This window comes from Bufo bufo, chromosome 5 (assembly GCF_905171765.1).
Source record: "Bufo bufo chromosome 5, aBufBuf1.1, whole genome shotgun sequence".
Classification (NCBI taxonomy): Eukaryota; Metazoa; Chordata; class Amphibia; order Anura; family Bufonidae; genus Bufo; species Bufo bufo.
Genome location: NC_053393.1, coordinates 247544911 through 247560679, shown reverse-complemented (window position 1 = coordinate 247560679; position 15769 = coordinate 247544911).

Here is a 15769-nt window from a genome sequence, read left to right as displayed (position 1 = left end):
CAGCTTCCTGATATCGTGTCTAACAATATAAATGTCCTCCTTGATAGCCCCCACCTGCATAGTCAGGATGGTAAGTGATTTGCCCCACTTAGAAATGGCTTGGAGAACGTCTTTTATAGTGTGCTCTTCCACATCTGAATACGCTGCATCCGAATCCCCAGCTCCATCTTGATCCTGGATGGCTGCGAATCTGTTAGGGTGCTGTTTCAGGCCCATCACCTCCTCAGATCCTTCCCCCTCAGACTCCCGTCCCGCTCTAATCAAGGAGGACTCATTGTGCACGGTGCCGGAGGCGCAGCTCTCTCTGAGAAGCTCTGGTGTATGCGCAAATTGACTCAGCCTCTCTGCTACCTCCTGCTGCATATCCGCCACTCGGTCCCTACGCCGTGGCGTGGCACTCCCGGCGCCATCTTGTGAGGCCTTGCCGGCTCCTTTCCCGGTCCCCCGTTTGGACATGGCAGCCGCTGAAAAGTTGCTGCAAGTAGCGGAATCTATTCCGACAGTACTGCCGATGCTCTGAGCGCTGGTTCCCCGGTATAGCAGCGATAATCTACTGGGTTAGGCGGATAAAAGTTTGGGTTAGTGCAGGAGCTCCGGAGATCACGTCCGCTCACATGCCTGGCAGACCACGCCCCCCCAAAATTCACTCATCTCTAGTTGCCAGGGGAGAAAGGTCAGCCTTTCAAATGGGAGACTATTTTGTTGCTTTCCAGTCTTCTGGACTCACAAAGGAGTGTCTTCGACTCCTATACACTAGGCATTCCATGGCTGGTTTCATGATCCTCCCATCAATTGGTCCAGCAATTTCATTATATAGCAATATATATGTTAAATTAAAAATATCAATGTTTAATACCCTGAAGCACAAAAACACTTTTATATTGATTCATCCAAACAAAACTAAATAAAAAAAATAAAAAAAAGGAGGACAAAATTTTCTTTGGGCAAAAACACTTGTCTCACTTCAGCAAATGGCATTTATCATGTAGAGAAATTTAATACAAGGCAATTACTAATGTATTGTTATTGTCCATATTGCCTCCTTTGCTGTCTTGATTCATTTTTCAGTCACATTGTACACTGCTCATTTCCATGGTTACGACCACCCTGTAATCCAGCAGCGGTGGTCGTGCTTACACAATATAGGAAAAGGCACTGGCCTATGTGCACTCCCACAGTCCTGGCCACCAGGTGGTGAGGTGACAGGTTCTCTTTAAGTTCTGTTGAAATTAAGGGGCACATTTATTAGGACCGGCGTTTTAGACGCCGGTCATAATAAAAGCCTGTAGCTAGCGGGGTATCCGCCGAAGTTATGAAGAGGCGCATGCCTCTGCATAACTTCAGCGCATCCACTTTCAACGCCTAAAACAGCAACTAAGCATTGACCCGCCATCTGCGCCTGAAATAAGCCTAATTTAGGAGCATTTCAGTATAGTAAATGAGCCCCTAAATCTGTGCAGCAGCTCTAGCCATTCTGACAGCTCCCTGACCGAATGTAGCTGCTTGCAGAATCTTTATATGTAATGTACATTCCAGGGGCATAGCAAGTAACTGTGGGGCTTCATAGCAAAATTGACTTGGGCCCCACTCTATCATGACCACCTTCTGCAGCAATTCCAGTACATGAATTTTATGATTATTATGGTCTCCCTGATGCACAAGGATAATGTAAAAGTTGAAGTGACTTTATTGTACATATTGTAGATAATTTACACAGTTATGTCACAAAATAGCAATAATGCACACAGTGATGTCACTAGTAGGAGAATATACGCAAATAGGTCATTGCATAGGAATGACACACATAGAAAGGTCATCATGTATCCCTTCTCTATGTTGAGAAGGGGCAATACAGGGTGGCCCACGAAAAAGTAGACAGTCTCCAGCAATAGTAGGACAAAATGAATGAGCAAGTGGATTGTTTTTTTAATAACCCACATGCCACACGATGCAGAAAGTGGTCCCCATTCATATCTATGCATTTTTGGGCACGTCGGATTATGTCGGCTGATACTACTTGTAATGTTGCGGATAGTGTTTGTGATATTTTCCTTCAGTTCATCCAGGGATGTGGATTGTTAGCGGACATTTTCTGTTTTGAATTTCCCAACAGATAAAAATTGCATGAGGACAAGTCTGAGGAACGTGGTGGCCATAACCCCTTGCTCACAGTTTGCTCCTACATCAACAGTTCATGAATCCGTGCCAGTGAGGTGTGGCATGTTGTCCCATCTTGTTGGAAAGAGCAGGACATTTTTGCTTCTGCAGCATCACTGCTGTAGAGCTGCAAGCAGTATCGGCCAACATAATCCCATGTGCCCAAAGATGCATAGACCGGAATAGGGACCACTTTCAGTATCTTTTGTGACTTGTGGGTAATTAAACAAATAACAATCCACTTGCTCATTCATCTTGTCATACTATCGCTGGAGGTGGGCTACTTTTTCGTGGGCCACCCTGTATATAAGATAGGGGTAAACGTGGAGCCCAACAGTCATTATTTGCTGCACCTTATGTCTGAATGAAAATGCATTTCTGGTATTTTACAGTAGAAACCCATACTCTTCAAAAAGTCTCCCAAGGTGTCCAGACCAAATTTATTTATTTATTTTATGCATTTATATAGCGCTGCTATATACCGCAGCTCTTTACAGACATTAGCATCCAACTGTCCTTAATGGGGCTCACAATCTAAGTTCCCTATCAGTATGTCTTTGGAGTGTAGGAGGAAACTGGAGGAAACCCACACAAGCACAGGGAGAACATACAAACTCCATGCAGATGTTGTTATTGGTCAGATTCGAAGCTAGGACCCCAGCACTGCAAGGCACCAGTGCCAACCAGTGAGCCACCGTGCTGCCCACTCATGGTGTAGCCTTAATAAAAATAAATGATGCCATCTATCTCTATGAACGTATCTATGCTTCAAGAGGGACAACTGATTAATTCCTTAAGATATGGAAGCTCAAAAACTCTCAGAAGAATCTTGTCACCCACACTTTTAAAAATATGAGGTTCTTAGTACACAATCTGATGACATTGTGTGAGCCCATCTGCCACGTCAAGGCGACCTCATTTAGATAGGTCCCTACACTAAGACTTTTTTTTTTAATAACATGATTTACACTATTAATTTGAAAAGCCAAACTGATAAGCAGTATATTGGTCTCTCTCTATAACAACTGACTACTGTATATAAAATAATGTAAAAGCACACTGCAAGTGATAACACCAGTTACACTCAATATATCCTGTTATATGTATAACGTGTTAGTGTAGGGACCCACCTAAACAAGGAGGAATTAAGCACTGCAAAAGGGCAAACAAAACAGATGTGAATTTAATATATGAAATAGAATTCAACCCATGTAATGTTATAACAATATTGATTGCAACTGGTACACCATGCAATGTTTGTATAGTCAGTCACTGCAGAAGAAAAGCTTTTTTGTTTTTGGTGCATTATGTGGCGGAGGCCAAGCTTTGATTCTTCTAAAATGTAAAATTTAGAACAGAACTTTTCTCCTATTACTGTGTAACATTTTATGTATATCACGCAGGAAGTGATATCATACACTATATACACTACACTTAACCTATATACAGACACTATATAAATTACACTGATCCTATATACACACTGCATACATTTACCCTATACATATACTACACTTACCTTTCACATACACTATATACACACCACACTTACCCTGTGTATGCACAGTAAATATATACTACATTACACTTACCTGATATACATACTATATAGACTACACTTACCGTAAATATACACTAGACTATTATTACAATATATACATTACATAGAGTGCATGTACCCTAAATATACACTATATACAATATACTTGCCTTATACATACACTATATACTGTACACATACCCTATACACACAATATTGACGACACTCACCCTATACAAGCACTATATACACGATATATACACTATATGCTCTACACATACTCAATATACTAAGTATAAAGATTACACCTATATACACACTAAAGAGACTACACTATACATATACTATATACACTACATTAATCCTATATGCTGACACTATATAGATTACTTATCACACACTATATACACTACACTTACCTTTTTTACAGACAATAAAAAGATTAGACTACACTTACCTTACACATAAACTGTATACACTACACTTACCCTATACACACACTATATACACTATATATACACTTAATATACTACACTTACCCTATATACAGGCACTTTATAGATTAATTATCCTATATACACACACACACACACTATATAAACTACACATACTGTATGTAACACTATAATGACTACACATGTTAAATACATACACTATATACACTAATTTTACCCCATATACAGAAACTATATAAATTACACTTATCCTATACATACAATATATACATTACACTTACACCACATAATAAATATATATATATATATATATATATACACACACACACTACACATACCCTATATACAGATAATATATAAATTAAACAACACTTACCCTGTGCAAACACTATATACACTATACATTTACTATATACTCTACACATACACTATGTAGATTAATTATCATATATACACATTATATGCACTACACTTACCGTATGCTCACATTATATTAACTACACATATTATATACATACACTATACACACTACACTTACCGCATATACAGACACTATAAAAATTACACTTATCCTATACATACACATACACTATATAGACTACACTTAACCTGTGTATGCACAGTATATATATATATATATATATATATATATATTACATTACACTTACCTGATATATATACTATATAGATTACACTTACCGTAAATATACACTAGACTATTATTACTCTATACATACATTACATAGAGTACATGTACCCTAAATGTACTATTATACTTTCCTTATACATACACTATATACTGTACACAAACCCCATACACACAATATTGACAGCACTTACCTTATCCAAGCACTACATACACTATATATACACTATATACTCTACACATACTCAATATACAGACTAACTATAAAGATTACACTTATCATATATACAAAACATAAATACTACATTTATGCTATATACATACTACATAGACTACACTATGTAGATATACTATATACAATACACTTACCCTATACATAAACTATATACACTATGTTTATCCTATATGCAGACACTATATAAATTGTTTATCCTATATAAACACTATATATACTACACTTACCTTATATACAGACATTAAATAGATTACGCTTATCCTATAAGCACACTATATAGAATATACCTATCCTATGTACACACTATGTAGAGTACACTTACCTTACACATTCACTATATACACTACACTTACCCTAAACACACTATATACACTATACATACACTATATACAGGCAATATATAGATTACTTATCCTATATATACACACTAAATGCACTACACTTACCGTATATACAGACTTGATGAGACATATCATATGCATACACTATATACACTAAACTTACCCAATATACAGAACCTATATAAATTACACTTATTCTATACATACCATATATACATTACATTTACCCAACATATATACACTACACTTACCCTATATACAGACACTATATAGAATAACTATCATATATGCAAACTATATGCACTACACTTACCGTATGTACACACCATATTGACTACATATACATACAATAAATATATATATTATATATATATATATATATATATATATATATATATATTACACTTAACCAATATACAGGCACTGTATAAATTACACAACACTTAGCCTATAAAAACACTATATATACACTATACATACACTATATACTCTACACATACCCAATATACAGACTAACCATAAAGATTACACTTATCTTATATATAAAACTTAGACTACAGTTATCCTATATATAGACTAGACTATATATATGCTATATACAGTACACTTACCCTTTATATAAACTATATACACTACATTTATCCTATATGCAGGCACTATATAGATTGCTTATTCTATATAAACGCTAAATATACTACACTTACCTTATATGCAGACATTAAATATATTACACTTATCCTATAAGCACACTATATAGATTACACCTATCCTATGTACACAGTATGTAGACTACACTTACATTACAAATACACACTATTCACTACACTTAACGTGTGTACACACTATATTAACTACATATACCCTATACATACACTATATACACACTACACTTACACTATATACAGACACTATATAGATTACACTTATCCTACACACATGCGCTATATACACTACGGTTATCCTATATACACACTATTACACTACACCTTATTCATACGCTATATACACTTACCCTATATACAGACTAACTATAAAGATTATACCTGTCCTATATACACAACATAAAGGCAACACTTATCCTATCCTGTGGTCCGTGAGAAGGTTCTCTGTGAAGACTGCGGAGACTGAAGATTGTGTCTGAATTAAAAAGAAAACATGACATAAATATTGGAGCAGTTGTTGGACTCTTTAACACATACTGTCTATCAGGATGGACCCCGTGTCTCAACCTTGTATCAAACAACGAGTGACCCCGAGTGACCCTAATTAGCATATTCATTAAGATATCTCTGCAACAGCAATTTGGGTAATAAAAGTATCAAGCATATTTATATTTTTTATTCACATAGCCGTATCAGGGCTTGTCTTTTGCAGTACAAGATGTACTTTTTAATGGCGCCATTTATAGTTGCATACAATGTAAATGGGAAGCGGAAACAAATTTCAAATGTGGTGGAATTATGAAAAATTAAACAATTCTGCAACATTTATATTAGTTTTTTTAACACCGTTTCCTATGCATTAAAACTGACCTATTATTTTTATTCTTGGTGATTACAATTACATTAGTGACAGGTGCCTGCCGTTTAATACAGAAGGCACCTGGCGGATATCTCGCCCACTCTGCTCATGCGGTTTTTGTTGCAGAAGCGCACAGAAATCCGTACAGAAATTTGTGCTGATTTTCTGCACCTTACCCTACACCTGTGTACAGGCACCCTAAGGCTTGGAGGGGAGAATGCAAATTAACTTATACCAGCCCAACCAACTATCTGAATAAAAAATTACCCTTTTTGGGAGGGTTTTTCCGATATTTATATGACTGTGCCTGTAGTAATAGAGCAAGATTTGCATTTAAGGGTTCAATCCAAAAAAGCTGGTTTCACAAGCTAAGGCCTCATGCACACGACCGTGCCGTTTTTTGCGGTCCTCAAACCGCGGATCCCCAAAAAACGGAAGCAATTTGCGAAACGGAACGGGTGCCGGCAATATAAATGCCTATAACAAAGGTCGTGTGCATGAGGCCTAAAGCCGCAATGCATATGAAGAACCTAACTTACAGGCAACTACATGAGATGAGTTTAAAGACGCCAAGAATTTTCACATTTTAAGTCTTCATTCACACAGTCAGTGTTTGGTCAGTGATTTCCATCAGTGATTGTGAGCCAAAAGCAGGAGTGGATCCTACACAGACATAAGGTAGAAGAGAAAGATCTACGCCTGTTCTATGTTTTGGACCCGCACTTGATTTTGGCTGAAAATCACTGATGGAAATCACTGACCAAACACTGACTGTGCCAATAAGGCCCTAATGCAATCATCTGCAGTGTCTGCCATTCTTTATACTTCACCGTTCTTTAGGTAACTTCACCACAAGTGTTGTAGACCTGACCAAAAGTCCTATTTTCCCTAGACACATAATAAACTGTTCAAATTTAGGGAAAACGCTAAACATCTTTCCCTGTTTTATTGTACAGGGAGTGCAGAATTATTAGGCAAGTTGTATTTTTGAGGATTAATTTTATTATTGAACAACAACCATGTTCTCAATGAACCCAAAAAACTCATTAATATCAAAGCTGAATATTTTTGGAAGTAGTTTTTAGTTTGTTTTTCGTTTTAGCTATTTAGGGGGATATCTGTGTGTGCAGGTGACTATTACTGTGCATAATTATTAGGCAACTTAACAAAAAACAAATATATACCCATTTCAATTATTTATTTTTACCAGTGAAACCAATATAACATCTCAACATTCACAAATATACATTTCTGACATTCAAAAACAAAACAAATCAGTGACCAATATAGCCACCTTTCTTTGCAAGGACACTCAAAAGCCTGCCATCCATGGATTCTGTCAGTGTTTTGATCTGTTCACCATCAACATTGCGTGCAGCAGCAACCACAGCCTCCCAGACACTGTTCAGAGAGGTGTACTGTTTTCCCTCCTTGTAAATCTCACATTTGATGATGGACCACAGGTTCTCAATGGGGTTCAGATCAGGTGAACAAGGAGGCCATGTCATTAGATTTTCTTCTTTTGAACCCTTTCTTGCCAGCCACGCTGTGGAGTACTTGGACGCGTGTGATGGAGCATTGTCCTGCATGAAAATCATGTTTTTCTTGAAGGATGCAGACTTCTTCCTGTACCACTGCTTGAAGAAGGTGTCTTCCAGAAACTGGCAGTAGGACTGGGAGTTGAGCTTGACTCCATCCTCAACCCAAAAAGGCCCCACAAGCTCATCTTTGATGATACCAGCCCAAACCAGTACTCCAACTCCACCTTGCTGGCGTCTGAGTCGGACTGGAGCTCTCTGCCCTTTACTAATCCAGCCACGGGCCCATCAAGACTCACTCTCATTTCATCAGTCCATAAAACCTTAGAAAAATCAGTCTTGAGATATTTCTTGGCCCAGTCTTGACGTTTCAGCTTGTGTGTCTTGTTCAGTGGTGGTCGTCTTTCAGCCTTTCTTACCTTGGCCATGTCTCTGAGTATTCTGCAACATCACTTTGTGCTTTTGGGCACTCCAGTGATGTTGCAGCTCTGAAATATGGCCAAACTGGTGGCAAGTGGCATTTTGGCAGCTGCACGCTTGACTTTTCTCAGTTCATGGGCAGTTATTTTGCGCCTTGGTTTTTCCACACGCTTCTTGCGACCCTGTTGACTATTTTGAATGAAACGCTTGATTGTTCGATGATCACGCTTCAGAAGCTTTGCAATTTTAAGAGTGCTGCATCCCTCTGCAAGATATCTCACTATTTTTTACTTTTCTGAGCCTGTCAAGTCCTTCTTTTGACCCATTTTGCCAAAGGAAAGGAAGTTGCCTAATAATTATGCACACCTAATATAGGGTGTTGATGTCATTAGACCACACCCCTTCTCATTACAGAGATGCACATCACCTAATATGCTTAATTGGTAGTAGGCTTTCGAGCCTATACAGCTTGGAGTAAGACAACATGCATAAAGAGGATGATGTGGTCAAAATACTCATTTGCCTAATAATTCTGCACGCAGTGTATTTAGTGTAGCTTACTAAAAACACACCAGTTTTATACGGAGATATCCCGCACCTGAATATAACAGTTAGATATATCTCAGTATCTTACCCCAGAAATCCCACCGTGAGCAGTGGGCGTAAAAGCAGCTCCTCCGGGTGTCTCCGAAATTCATCACTAACCATAAAGTCAGTTTCATCTCCCAAGGAGCCAACTGATGATTTTTAGATTCAAGCCGACCAACAGCTGTTTACTGCAGTTGCCATGGTGATGTCAACATCAGAGTTAAAGGGGACATTACCTTCCTGATCACTTTTTCTTTTCATATACTAATCTTGATGAATTCCTGCACTTATGTCAAGTGTGAATGAAATCCAATAATCCAGATTTTTTAGTAGTGGCAATCTCCAACGGGATCTTAGTGCTGGAGTGCCTGTTAAGCCAGGTTCACATCACCGTTTAGCTTTCCGTTCTTCTGTATTTTAAGCATCCGTTATGCTCAGTTATGCACGTGTTGCATCCTTTTTAGCCATTTCCAGCTGGGATCTGTTATTTTAGAGGGAAAAAATTCCTAAATTTTTTTAAGCCTAAAATAACGGAAATGGCTAAAACGAAGGCAACATGTGCATAACAGATGATTAAAATACATGTGAACTCAGCCTTAGGCCTCATGCACACAGCCGTTGTGCGGTCGTTCCGTGCATTGGGGACTGCAATTTGCGGTCCCTAATGCACGGGCAATGTCCGTGCGGTAACCATGACGAATCGAGACCTATTCAACTTCAATTCCTTTGCTGTCTGGATTCATTTTTCCATCACATTATACACTGCTTTTTCCTATGGTTACCACCACCCTGTAAACCATCAGTGGTGGCCCTGCTTGCACACTATAGGAGAAAGCACCAGCCTATGTGAGTTTCCACAGTCCTGGTCACCAGAGAGGATTACAGGGTGGTCATAACCATGGTAACGAGCAGTGTATATGTAACGCCCCAGAGTGGCATTACCACTTCTTCACGCCGCTACTATCTCTAATGTGCTAATATCATGTCATCTTGTGTATTTATTTCAGGTCCACTACACTGTGCATTTCTAATATTTGCAACTGTTGTGTTTAAATGCAATTTGCCTGGTTTATCAGCAGGTGGCATCAAATACGGCAGAGCTATAGTTAGGTAGAATGGAGCTTTCCATTCCATTCTATACCCCCTCGGTGGAGGAGTGGGCCAGTCCCACTTCCTGCAGGAAGGGTGGGGATTAGTGAGAGTCAGTTCCAGCTTACCCCCTGCCAAGGGAGGGTGGGCTGGGCACATCTCTCCTGAACATGCCCAAGCCAAGCCATCCAGAGCACCCTTAGCTCTGCTGGACATGGAGGCCAAAGCTTGAAGCCTCAGGAGCCAGGAGGAGTATTTCCTTGCCAAACATAGAGTCAGACTACTAAGTGTTGTGCAGCATAAAGAAGAAGCAAAGTTATACAGCCAGCCTGATAGTACAGCAGAGCCAGAGAGCAACAAATGTAGCAGTGATGAGTTTGCCTGCCAGAGTCTTAATGCTAAAGCCTGCTGGGACCAAGGCAAAGTTGGAACTGCATCTCAAGATCTGGACTCAAGTTATTCTTTTATCCCTCAACTATTCCCCCTATTTGTTTGCTTCGTAGCCAACGCCTTTGGTCCAGCCGTATCCAGGTAGGAGCACCGTGACACTCACACCTCATATAAAGGGACATTTTAGGCCACCCTATACCACTCGGCCGTTCCTACACCTGGGACGCGACATAGAGGGCCCTGTGGCGCGGCCGCCCATTGCATATTTTGTGATACTCACCTCATCCACTTGCACACAAAGAGACAGTAACTCCTCTTTTGATGAAAGAGGTTCTGTCGCGCTGGGAGCGTGCGATGACGTCATCACGCTGAGCGCCGGTCCTTCGGCAGGTCCTTTTCATTCAATAGAGGAGCAAGAGGATGAGGTGAGTATATATATTTTTTCTTCTTTTTTTTGCTGAAATTAAACATTACAGCAGGGAGCCACTATGGGGCATTAATACTGCAGGGGTCACTATGGCAAACATTATGGGCCACCATGGGGAACATTAGTACTGCTAATGGCCACTATGGGAGACATTATTTCTGCCGGGGGGCACTATGGGGGATATTATTACTGCTGGGGGCCACTATGGGGAACATTATTACTGCTGGGGGCCACTATGGGGAACATTATTACTGCTGGGGGGTATTATGTACACTGAGGGCACTGCAGGGGTTGGGATCTTTGTTTAAAAGAAAAAAGCCATTTTTAACAGCCGTGAATAACAGATGCAAAACGGGCATTAAAAACGTACAGACAGGAGGGGTTTCGGGGGGCGTGGCCTGCACGTTGATGGCGCCGGCCGCATAGCGCTTCTGCTCCGGGCTTGACCGCTTTCCAGCAGCTCACAGCTATTACTCCTGAGCCCTAAAGTGACCTAAAGTGGCTGCAGGCATGGGGAGAGTTCGGAGGCGTCCTGCTCCAGTGAAATTGACCGAGTTCTTCGGTAAGCTGACGCCAGCGGAGCCCAACCGGAGTGGGACTCCACCTCAGGCGAGCGCGCCGGCCTCTCCGGCGGGAACGTCCTCGCCGCCTACGCATGGTTCTGCAGGCAGGCAAGGGCCTGTGTGTGACTCCCTAGATGGCTCCCAACTTAACGCAGATATCATGCGCTCCATGCTGGAGAACCTGCGCTCCTCAATGAAAGAGGACATGATGGGAATGCTGAAAGACCTCCGAAAGGACATTCAGAGTATTGGGGAACGTACGTCCCACCTAGAGGGCAAAATGGCCGAATTCGCGGCTTCTCATAACACCCTCATCGATGCCCATGAGGCTATGGAGGAAGACATCGCTAAACTCACTGCTAAGCTGCAGGACCTGGAGGATCGTCACAGACGAAACAACGTTAGAATCCGTGGGGTTCCTGAATCTGTGGAGTCAAATGAGCTAGAACACCTCCTACAGCAACTGATTAAAGCAGCGTTGCCTGAATCCACTGAAAGGGATTTGATAATCGACCGCATTCATAGAGTGCCTAAGCCCAAGGGGCTCGACCCGTCTCTACCACGCGATGTCATCGCTAGGATCCATTTTTACACTATTAAGGAAGCATTCCTGAGGGTACTTCGTCAGAACCCGACCCCATCGGAAGAATTTACCGGTATTGCGGTTTTCACTGATTTATCGGCAGCTACCCTTGCGAAGAGGAGAGAGTTTGCGCAGGTTACTGCAGTTTTGAGGCAAAAGCAAGTAAAATATCGATGGGGATTCCCGGTAAAGTTACTGGTCACTTATAACGGCGGCCTGCAGGTTTTCAACTCGCCGCAGATGGCCAACCGACGAATGATTGAATAGGGTCTTATCACTGAGGACTCTCATCGGGCAAAAGAACCTGCCGCAAGACCAGATAAGATCCCTCCGGACTGGGACGTTGCCTGATGAGTGAGTTTAATCTGATCGGGAGTAACCATTCTATTGTTTATATTGTTGGCGGTAGCCCGCAGCGGGGAGCTTATTTCTCTGCCCTATCTGGACTCTACTGTTCGGTCCTAAGACCGTGTTATTATTGGTCGGGCTAGTTAAGCCTTGCTGACCATGTTGTATTTCCATTTTCTGTTTTTTATTTTTCCTATGTATTGTTTTTCTTTTCTTTATTCGTTTGGTTCCCGTGAGTATGTTATGCTTACTGTACGCCATGTATGTGATCGCCATGAGGGTGGGTATGGAAGAATGGTGCAGCGTATGTTAAGGGTAATTGTCTGTATAACTAATGGGGGTTAAAGTCTTCTCTCTTAACGTGCGGGGCCTGAACACTCCGTTTAAGCGAACGCAACTATGGTCTGATGCCATGAAGGCTAAATGCGATGTGCTTTTTGTCCAGGAGTCGCACTTAATAGAGAAAGATGCTTTTAGATGCAAACATAAAACTTTCCCTGTGATCTATCACTCACACGCTAAGAAGAAGAGGAAAGCAGGGGTGTTTATCGGTGTGAGATCGTCATTTGATTTCTCCCTGAAGAGATGTGTGACAGACACTGCAGGGAGGTACGTTATTCTGATTTGCACACTGGATGGGAATCCATTTACGTTGGTTTCAGTTTACGCCCCCAATGTCGGACAGTTGGCCTTCTGCAGGAGGTTGTTCAACAAGGTGGAAAAAATGGCGGTTGGGGAGGTGGTAATGGGCGGATATTTTAATGTCCCGATTAACTCTGAATTAGACTGCAGGTCAGTGGGGGGGCGTAGGCGCCTGGAGTTACAAACGACGCTATATGAATCTGCTTTCCATGATATATGGAGGTACCAGCATAGTGATGAGAGAGACTATACTTTTATTTCCACCTCACATCTATCTCAGTCTCGTATTGATTATATTTTAGTGTCCAAAGGCCTCCTGCATAGGGTCATCAGCGCCGACATTGGGGGAGCGACGTGGTCTGACCACGCCCCTGTGAGTATTGTCATTGCGGACGGTCTTCCTAACCCTCCCAACCCTCAGTGGAAATTGAATACCTTCCTTCTTAAATGCCCTGAAAGAGTTAAAAAAATTACAGACACATTGAAAGAGTTTATGCAGTTTAACGATATCCCTGAGACTAGCACGAACCTCTTATGGTTATCTCATAAGGCGTTTATACGGGGAATTCTGTTACAGCTTGCGGCTAGATTGAATAAGAGCAGGCGCAAAGCACTCCAAGACGCCTTAAATAAACTGCAGTCTGCAGAAAAGGCCCATAAACTCAGCAATAACCCCTCAACACTAGCTTCCCTGCAAGAGTGTAGGAAAGCGCTCAGAGCCATTCTTCTATACCGGCAGGAAATGGGCATGAAACGTATGCACTCTAATTTTTATCACTCGGGTGATAGAGCAGGGGCACTGCTGGCACGTAGGTTAAAGAGCAGAGCAGCTGCGGCCAGGATAACCACATTAAAGTACAGAAGTAGTGTTTACACGCATCCCCAGGATATTGCAGACGCCTTTGCGTCGTATTATTCTTCCCTATATAACCTAAATTCAGATGATAGCACGATACAGCCGTCGTCTGAATTAATAGCACAATTTTTAGACTCTATTAAACTCCCCACAGTGTCTGCGGATGCATTGGCTGCACTGAACAGTCCAATCTCAGATACGGAAATTCTTGCGGCAATTAAGGCCTCACCATCCAATAAAGCTCCGGGGCCAGATGGGCTCCCAGTGGAGTACTATAAGACTTTCCGAAGTACGCTGCTCCCTCACCTGGTCAAGCTGTTTAACACATTCATGTCTACAGGGAATGTTCCGCCAGAGATGTTATCAGCCACGGTAGTTACCCTGCCTAAGCCAGGGAAGACCCCAGATGCCCCCGAAAACTTTAGACCAATCTCCCTGCTAAACGCAGATCTGAAATTGTTTGCTAAAATAATAGCCTCTCGTCTCAATGTAGTTTTGCCTGCTCTGATTAAACACGATCAAGTGGGCTTTGTGACAGGAAGGCAATGTAGGGATGGCACAAGACGAATGATTGACTTAATACAGATTGCAGGGTGGTCCAGGGCCCCCACGATTTTTGTCTCTCTGGATGCTGAAAAAGCGTTCGATAGAGTGCACTGGGGGTTCCTGGACCATACCCTACGGAAATTTGGATTTGGAGGGCATATACTTCAGGCAATTCTGGGGTGGTACACATCACCTACAGCAAAAGTGTTAGCATCGGGTTTCCTGTCAGCGCCATTCCAGATCACTAATGGGACTAGACAGGGGTGCCCATTATCACCCCTGATATTCGCACTGGTGATGGAACCCCTGGCGGAAAAAATTCGTACCGGTGCTCGGATCTCGGGAGTTAGGGTGGGGAAACAGATGCATTCTATAGGGTTATATGCGGATGACGTTATCTTGACGCTCTCTGATCCCTTAACGTCGCTTCAGGCGGTCAATGAAGTCTTGGACCAGTATTCCTCGATATCGTATTACAAGCTGAACGTTGGAAAAACAAATGTCTTGCCCATCAATGTGCCTGTAGACTTGCAGCAGGAATTATGCGGGAAGTTCCCCTACAATTGGAATGCTGAGTCAATACGATATCTGGGGATTGAACTGACAAGCTCATTGGCAGAACTGTTGTCTCTTAACCTTAAGTCCTTGAGATCCGACATACAGAAGGATTACTCCAATTACAGCAAAGCTACTCTTTCATGGATGGCAAAAATTAATACAGTCAAAATGTTGGTTCTGCCAAAGATATTATACATCTTTAGATGCATTCCCCTAAAAATTCCTAAATCCTGTATTAAGGAACTACAATCGGATATGCTCCACTTTATTTGGGGAGGTACCCGTCCAAGGATTAACAAAAAAAAGCTCTATCCAGCCCTGCACGC